Here is an 8,023-nt window from a genome sequence, read left to right on the forward strand (position 1 = left end):
ATTTTGACTCCATCCTTACACTTTAAAAACGATTGGACAAAGATGGTCCAATCACAAAGCAGATTCCACTCAGAGGGCAGGTGGTTCTGTTGCCTTCATCTGCCGCAGATCCTGAACGGTGTAGTAGATTTTAAAGCCAGCGCTGTCGTCCATCTTGAAAATCTACCACATCTTTCAGGATGTGCGATAGAGATGAAGATACCAGAAGCACCTGCCCTCTTATTGGACTCTGCTTTGTGATTGGACCGTCTTTGTCCAATCATTTTAAGGTGTAAGGATGCCATCAAAATTGTGCTTGTAAATTCAGTGTCACATACTGTGTAGGAGCTTTGAGCACCAAGTTTTACACAGTTGTCTGCTTTGTATCTATACACAGACATTGACAAAAGCAGTTCTTCCACGGTGTCTTTGTGTTACCTCAGCACTAATTTGTCTGTCTTCACATGTATATACTTGAGTTTCTCATACAGATTTTGCAGGTTTACAAAGATTGATTTCAAACTACATTTGGAATTATTTATGAACATCACTTTAGTTTAGGTATAGGTATGTGATGGAGTCATGCCCATGACTTACCATTTTTTTCTGGGTGTGGGGCACCATACAGGATGTGGTCCTGACCTGAGGTGGGTTCTGGCATCTCTATGAAAACATGCAGTTATATGAAAATAAATTTTCCATTGCAGGGCAAATCAAGACATTTTAGGCAGCTTTTCACAAAACAATATTGAGAAACATTTGTACTTTAAATAATTCATTTCACTTACCATTATAAACTCAGTCAAGTGCAAGTTATGAAGTTAGCTCCCATCAGTCTCAAAGGAGGTTACCGCACACAGCTCCAACTGCAGATACTGTTAACAGGAATCCTGGAAAGATTTTTAAAACCTTACATTACTTGGTTGTGGTTTAAGTGGCATTTACTGGTGCCAAAAAAAGAGAAGTTGTTTTTTTTTGTGTTTGTTGTTTTTTAAACCTTACTGATTGGACAATGACAATCCAATCACAAAGTCCAGTCAGAGGGCAGGTCATTCAGTTGCCTTCAGCTCCATGGCAGATCCTGAAAGGTGCAGTAGGTTTTCAAGCCCATGCTGTCCTCCATCTTGAAAATCTACTACACCTTTCAGGTTATAGGCAGAGATGAAGGTAAAGGAACCACCTGCTCTCTGACTGGACTCTGCTTTGTGGGATTGTCGCTGTCCAATCAGATTAAGTTTAAAAAAAAGTCAGAATGTGTACTTGTAATTTTTGAGCATAGGGGTGGGCGATCTGGCCAAAGGTCATATGTCAATCTTTCGAGCTTTATCACGATCTACATTGTTTCCACTGATTTTATTGTGAAAATCCTAACCGGAAGTAACGACGTCTTTTTCCGCCGTTTTGACACCAGCTCCAGATGTTAGCTAGCTAGCAGCTCTTCCTCCCAACAATGTTGTCTTACATGTTCAAACTGTGCCACAACCAACCACATTTCTGGCTGAGCTCATATGGAGTATTCTTTTGGACAGCACAGTTATTTATGAGGTGATATATATATATATATATATATATATATATATATATATATATATATATATATATATAATAAGCGCTTTGATTTGAAAGTGAAGTCGCTGCTAACGAGCCGCTAACCAGCTACTAACGAGCTGCTAACCAGCTGCCAACCAGCTGCTAGCTAGCTGCTAACCAGCTGCTAACCAGCTGCCCCGCCTCCTGTGTGCCGCCTTTACCGCAGGTGTCTCATTGGCTGGTGACATTAGCTCTTGTTCTGCTCAGATGGAGAATATAATAATATATAATATAATATAATATATGTCTGTGAGCCAAATGCAGCAGGCTGCAGAACAAGGGCCGCTGTCGCCAGCTGCGGTTAGCAGGCTAGCTGCCGTTAGCAGGCTAGCTGCCGTTAGCAGGCTAGCTGCGGTTAGCAGGCTAGCTGCGGTTAGCAGGCTAGCTGCGGTTAGCAGGCTAGCTGCCGTTAGCAGGCTAGCTGTTTAACAGGTGGCAGTGGGCAGGTTAGCAGCATTAACCCTGGACATTAACCAGGGCTATCTAAATATAGCAGCTTTAATGAAGGCATCTGTACATTCGTATTAAAAGTTGATCATATGCCAAAGTAAGATCACCCACCTCTAGTTTCACAGTTTTGCTCTGTATCTGCACAAAGATTTTAACAAAAGCACAACTTCTGTCACATCGTCTCTGCATCAGCTCACCACTGGTGTCTCCAACAATAACATCACTTCAGAGATTCAGCGGCTACAAAAACTCTGTTCAATATATCCAGCATCTCATTTGTGCCGAGTTTCCCTCTTTGCAAACAAAACAATAAGCATCAATATTTCAGTTCATTTCTCTTATGATGCAAAGAACTCGTCCTCCAACCAAACAGGCTCTGATGGAGTAAAGTGAACTCTCTTACCTTCGGTGGTGCTGCAGAGGAGCAGATCCGCTGGAGGCTGTTGACAGAGCAAAGCCTCAGTTTCTGCCTCATGTTTGTTTGTTGTTGGTTTTTAAAGAAGAAAACGCGCGTTTTCTGCCCAATCAGCGCAGGAGGGCAGCGGATAAACAGCGGCTCTCTGCGGCTCTGCTGCTTCCTCGTCTCTTCCGGTTCACCGGCCTCCACACTGTCACAAGGATCAGCGTGTTTCTGCGTGTTTGTTCCCGGTTTATATTTCTGACATTACTCACATCATTCTGGCAAAGACTCGACCGAGTCTAACGAGTTTGTTTCCGGTTTGTCTCATGGACACACGGGAAATATTGAAGCAGAAACATGAAGGCCAGAAACAACAGGAAGTGCCAGTACAGGAAATGTTTAAAGTTCATAAACTGCAGCGGTGAGTGAAGGTAGAAGCCCAACAACAGCTGTGCACAACGTTTAACTTACTAGTAAATAATAATCACAACATTCAGAAACATACAGTTCATTTTGAATAAATAAAAGGCTTAAATGTCACCAGTGATTCCTGGGCCCCAGGAACAGTGAAGTCTGTGTTTGAAAACACATCACTCTGTCCTGAAGCTGGAAACCAGAGAATCCTCCAGAGACAACACAACGGCACTGACTTTCAAATGTTAGCAGCTGTGTCTTCCATCAAAACACTGATTAAAATCTGTCAGTGATCAATGAAAATGTGGAATGCATCAGTCTTTAATTGAATCACTCACATTGAGAGCCAATGAATAAATACAGCAGAAAAACAGACTCTGGAACAATCGACTACAAAAGTCAAAGGTTTGTTCTCATCATCTACAGCTGAAATTAATTTGAGCCACTGGGGGAAATGAGTTACCATGCTAACCCTATAATCTACAGTAGCTGCGTTGTGTTCCTCCTAATACTTCTCATTTGGCTTTAAATTGGGCACAAAATTTTAAATTTGAATCTCATGTCAGGCCAAGAAATGATATAAACATTTTATGGCCTCACAGCATCAGAGCCCCGTTCACTGTTAAAGAGCAAACCGGGTTGACATCGAACATTAATGTTCTCTCTTTGGTTTCTAACTTCAGTGAAGAGCTGCATGTTCACAAATATTGACCAAACTGTTCTGAGGCACAGGAATAAGAACAGTGAGTTCTGTCAAAGGGTTGGTTCTCCTTTAAATGCACAATCCTGATTATGATTGTAGTGTCCAATCCATGATTATAGTGGTCTGTCCTCAAAGCATCTGGTGCAGAAAAACAACAGACTCAATTATAAACATTAAGGTCGTTACAAAAGCCTATAGAAGACTCCAATAGAATTATCATATAAACTTGAAACTGAAAAAAAAAAATCCATGATAGAATTGAGATTTCTGACACATGTATGTGTTCGAGGACAAAACACTGGACTGAATGAACATGAGCAAAGCAGGACAAGCAGGTTCCATTTGAAGGTGTTTAATCTTTTGCTTGCAGTCAGTCAGGTGTGAGTGGTTACATGTCTACAAATGAAAGAAAGCGAACATACAGGTCAAATTCTATCACTTTATCTTGAATAAATCAACAAACAGTTCTAAATCAAAATCAGTACATATATTATCGCTTTAAATATATAATCGTGGGAGAACAAACCAAGGAGATTAAATGTACCACTTAACAAAATACACATGACTTGAGGAAATATAATGAAATAAACGACTCACTCGACACACTCAGGAACAAAGGTGAGAGCAGCTCAGCTGAAGGACAAACGGAGAATGAGCTCAGGACACAGAACAAAGAAAACTCAAGACACCTGTGTGAGCTGCCCAGCTCTCCACCTGTGCTGCTCAGCTCAGCAGTCATGTGACCACACTTCCCACAGGATGCTTTATTTAAGTGTAATTTAAAAAGAAAATGCAGTACTCCAATTTGCATTTTCTTTTTCACATACTCATGTGTGTACTCATCTACGAACATATTAAAATGATGATGTTCAAAGACTGAACCTGCTCTGCAGTGACAGTATTTAAACATAATGAACAAACAGCCCTCAAGCCACTGCATTTACATTTATATGTCACTGCGCTCTTTAGGGGTCAAAATGAAAATGCACTCAGTCCTCTCATTGAGGCAGGTCATCAGTGAGGACGTCACTTCCTTGTCAATTGTAATGTTTCTGTCACTGGGGCAGTGGTTGTAGCTTGTTCCCTGTAAGGAAATGACCAGGGATGAGATTTAAAGATTTTTAAATGTATTACAGTAAGTGATAAGATGCTGAGAGACAGTCTCATCTCATCAGTGAGGACGTCACTTCCTCGTCTCTCGTCACTTTGTCTGGGGCAGTGGCAGCAGCTTGTTTTACCCGTCTGTGTCTTATATCAATACAACTCAATGGAAATTACCAGACATATGATTTAAAGAATTTATCTGTGGGCGTGAATCTCCATCAGCTGAGTCTGCTCCCTCTGCAGCTCCACCTTGATCCCTCACCTAAATGCACTCTTCTTCTCAGTCAGCAAGAGCTTGAATTCATTTCAGATATAAAGCCTGTAAAATGATATGAGGTTGATGAGTATGTGATCACTTCCAGTGGTGATTGCACACACAGTAAACTCAGAATAACAAATCTAAATAAATGCAGGTGAAAGACCTTGTAAACATGTTTGTTGTCTCCATTGTGCAGCACTGAGAGTCACTCAGCAACAGTTTTTTGACTGATTAATCAAAGTTTAGGAGGATGTGCACACAATGAGCCCACAGGAGGAAGCTCCTCTCTGAGCTGCAGGTCTGTGGTGACCTCTAGTGACAGGACTGAAGTATTGCTCTGTGTCTGAATTTAAACATGCGTTTTCTTCAAGACCATGAACTCAAATATTAAACCATAACAACCATATCATTTGAATAGGTTTGTTTGGTGTGTGTGTGTGTGGGGGGGGGGGGGGGATTTTTGCTGCTAAAGCTGAGTAATCTTGCCCCAGAAACCTGCTAACTACTGTTGATTTTCATACGATTTTTAAAAAATATTAAGATGAGTGAGATTTTCTTTCCACAGGTGACCCACAAACACAAACTCCAGACTAACTGAGCCTCCTTCAAAATAAAGAAAAGCCTCTGCAGCAAACTGAAAACGGCAGCTGTGGTCGTCCTGGATTTCAGTGGTGTCCAGTTTACAATTTGAACCTCATCTGACACCTCGCACCAATCAAGACTTCACTGTTTGCTCATAAAGTCTGAGTGTGAAGTGAACACAACACAACTGCCAACATTTGAATCTCAAGTGAGTAACTAATCCAGCTCACCAAGGAGATTAGATGTTCAACAGGATAAACATGACTGGAGGAAATATAATGAAATAAACTACTCACTCTACACACTCAGGAACAAAGGTGGAAAGATGGAGGGAAGCAGCTCAACTGAAGGCCAATCAGAGAATGAGCTCAGGACACAGAACAAAGAAAACTCAAGACACCTGTGTGAGCTGCCCAGTCAGCACACCTGTCCTGCTCAGGCCAGCAGTCATGTGACAGTACACACCATTTAATGAAAAAGAAAATGCAGCAATCCAATTAGCATTTTCATTTTCACACACTCCTATGACCATATAAAATGAAAATTGAAAAGTGGCAATATTCAAATACAAACTTTACATTTACAAGTCACTACAGGTGTGAGTGAAAATCTGAGTGTTCTGAACATAATATTCCTACAGATCAGAATCAGAATCAGAATCAGAATCAGTTTTATTGCCAAGTATGTTTTCACATACAAGGAATTTTTTCTGGTGATTGGTGCAATTGATCAGCAACAGTGGGGCTCTCTAGCCTTGTTGATGAGGCTAATAGCAGATGGGAAGAAGCTGTTTTTGTGGCGAGAGGTTTTGGTCCTGAAGGACCGCAGCCTCCTGCCAGAGGGGAGTGTCACAAAGAGTTTGTGTCCAGGGTGGGAGGAGTCAGCTACAATCTTCCCTGCACGCCTCAGAGTCCTTGAGGTGTACAGGTCCTGGAGGGACGGAAGATTGCAGCCAATCACCTTCTCAACAGAGTGGATGATACGCTGCAGTCTGTTATTGTCCCTCTCCGTGGCAGCAGCGTACCAGATGGTGATGGAGGAGGTGAGGATGGACTCAATGATGGAGGTGTAGAAGTTCACCATCATAGTCCTTGGCAGGTTGAACTTCTTCAATTGCCTCAGGAAATACATCCTCTGCTGAGCTTTTTTGATGAGGGAGCTGATGTTTAGCTCCCATTTGAGATCCTGTGTGATGGTGGTTCCCAAGAAGCGAAAATGCTCAACGGTAGCCACGGGGGAGTCGCACAGGGAGATGGGGGTGGGTGGGGCTGGGCTCTTCCTGAAGTCCACTATCATTTCCACTGTCTTCAGAGCGTTTAGCTCTAGGTTGTTCTGCCTGCACCAGGTCACCAGACGGTCAGTCTCCCACCTGTAGGCAGACTCATCGCCATCAGAGATGAGTCCAATGAGAGTGGTGTCGTCTGCAAACTTCAGGAGCTTGACAGACTGATGGCTGGAGGTGCAGGTGTTGGTGTACAGGGAGAAGAGCAGAGGAGAAAGAACGCAGCCTTGCGGGGATCCAGTGCTGATGGTCTGGGAGTCAGACACGTGCTTTCCTAGCTTCACGTGCTGCCTCCTGTCAGACAGGAAGTCGGTGATCCACCTGCAGGTGGAGTCAGGCACGCTCAGCTGGGAGAGCTTGTCCTGCAGCAGAGCCGGGATGATGGTGTTGAAGGCTCAGTTAGTCTGGAGTTTGAGTTTGTGGGTCACCTGTGGAAAAAAAATCTCACTCATCTTAATATTTTTAAAAATCGTATGGAAATCAAATCAAAACCAAACCTATTCAAATTACACTACTCACAGTTCGGGTCGGTGGCGGGCAGCCAGATGTTGCTCGTGAACTTGGTGTGTCTCAAAGTGCATCAAGACACAGAACCACTGGCAGAGTTCGTGACAGACCCAGGAGTGGAGCCCCAAGAGTGACAGACCGCAACGATGACCAGTACCTAAGGACCTATGGCCGGGATTTAACCTCTGGTAAACGTCGTCCAGTCCGTGTGGACAAAAATAGTTACGCACCTTTACCGACGTCCGCCGACGGAGGGAAGCGCAGGTGAAGCTGACGGCGTTTGAGTTTAATTACTAACGGTTGAGCAACGATTAGCAATTAGCAATTAGCAATAAATGAGCCGACAACGCTGCGGAACTGTCGACGGAATAGTCCGTGTAAAAGTGAAACCATAATTCACAGCTAACGTTAGCGAGTTGACAATTCATTTTATGCTAATTGAAACAACCGGGAGAGTGAACGTTGGTTTTAAAAATGGCGGCGGAAGATTTGTCAACAGACGGGACCAACACTTGGGCAGGAAGTGCCACCGTGGATACTTCGTCCACATGAGGGACGGTTGGATTGACGTCGTCTTCTTATAATGTGAGTCACATTTAACTCCTGTTTGCCTGTATCTGTATCTGTGTGCCTGTCCTCGCTGGTTCCCTTCGCTTACACGTCTTTCTGTGGCTATGTAGGAGTGTTGAGCACCGAGCTGTGGTCCTGTTGATGTTGTGGATGTGTGGCATTACCTTAGGTGCCTGAGGCTGT

The 8,023-nt window shown here is 43.2% G+C and overlaps 1 protein-coding gene across 4 annotated transcripts in view; it reads left to right on the plus strand.

Moving 5' to 3' along the window:
- Positions 1 to 7,176: 7,176 nt before the first annotated feature.
- LOC139629902 (MAM and LDL-receptor class A domain-containing protein 1) overlaps positions 7,177 to 8,023 on the plus strand; it is a 115,584-nt gene continuing 114,737 nt past the window's right edge. For 3 of the 4 annotated variants that reach the window (XM_071492866.1, XM_071492865.1, XM_071492868.1), the window contains exon 1: positions 7,177 to 7,855. The gene's annotated coding sequence lies outside the window, so the exon portion shown is untranslated. The remainder of the gene's footprint in view (positions 7,856 to 8,023) is intronic. The other variant, XM_071492869.1, reaches the window with a different exon arrangement.

This window comes from Trachinotus anak, unplaced genomic scaffold (genome assembly GCF_046630095.1).
Source record: "Trachinotus anak isolate AG129_WGS33_773 ecotype Australia unplaced genomic scaffold, CSIRO_AGI_Tana_v1 ptg000012l, whole genome shotgun sequence".
NCBI classification, from domain to species: domain Eukaryota; kingdom Metazoa; phylum Chordata; class Actinopteri; order Carangiformes; family Carangidae; genus Trachinotus; species Trachinotus anak.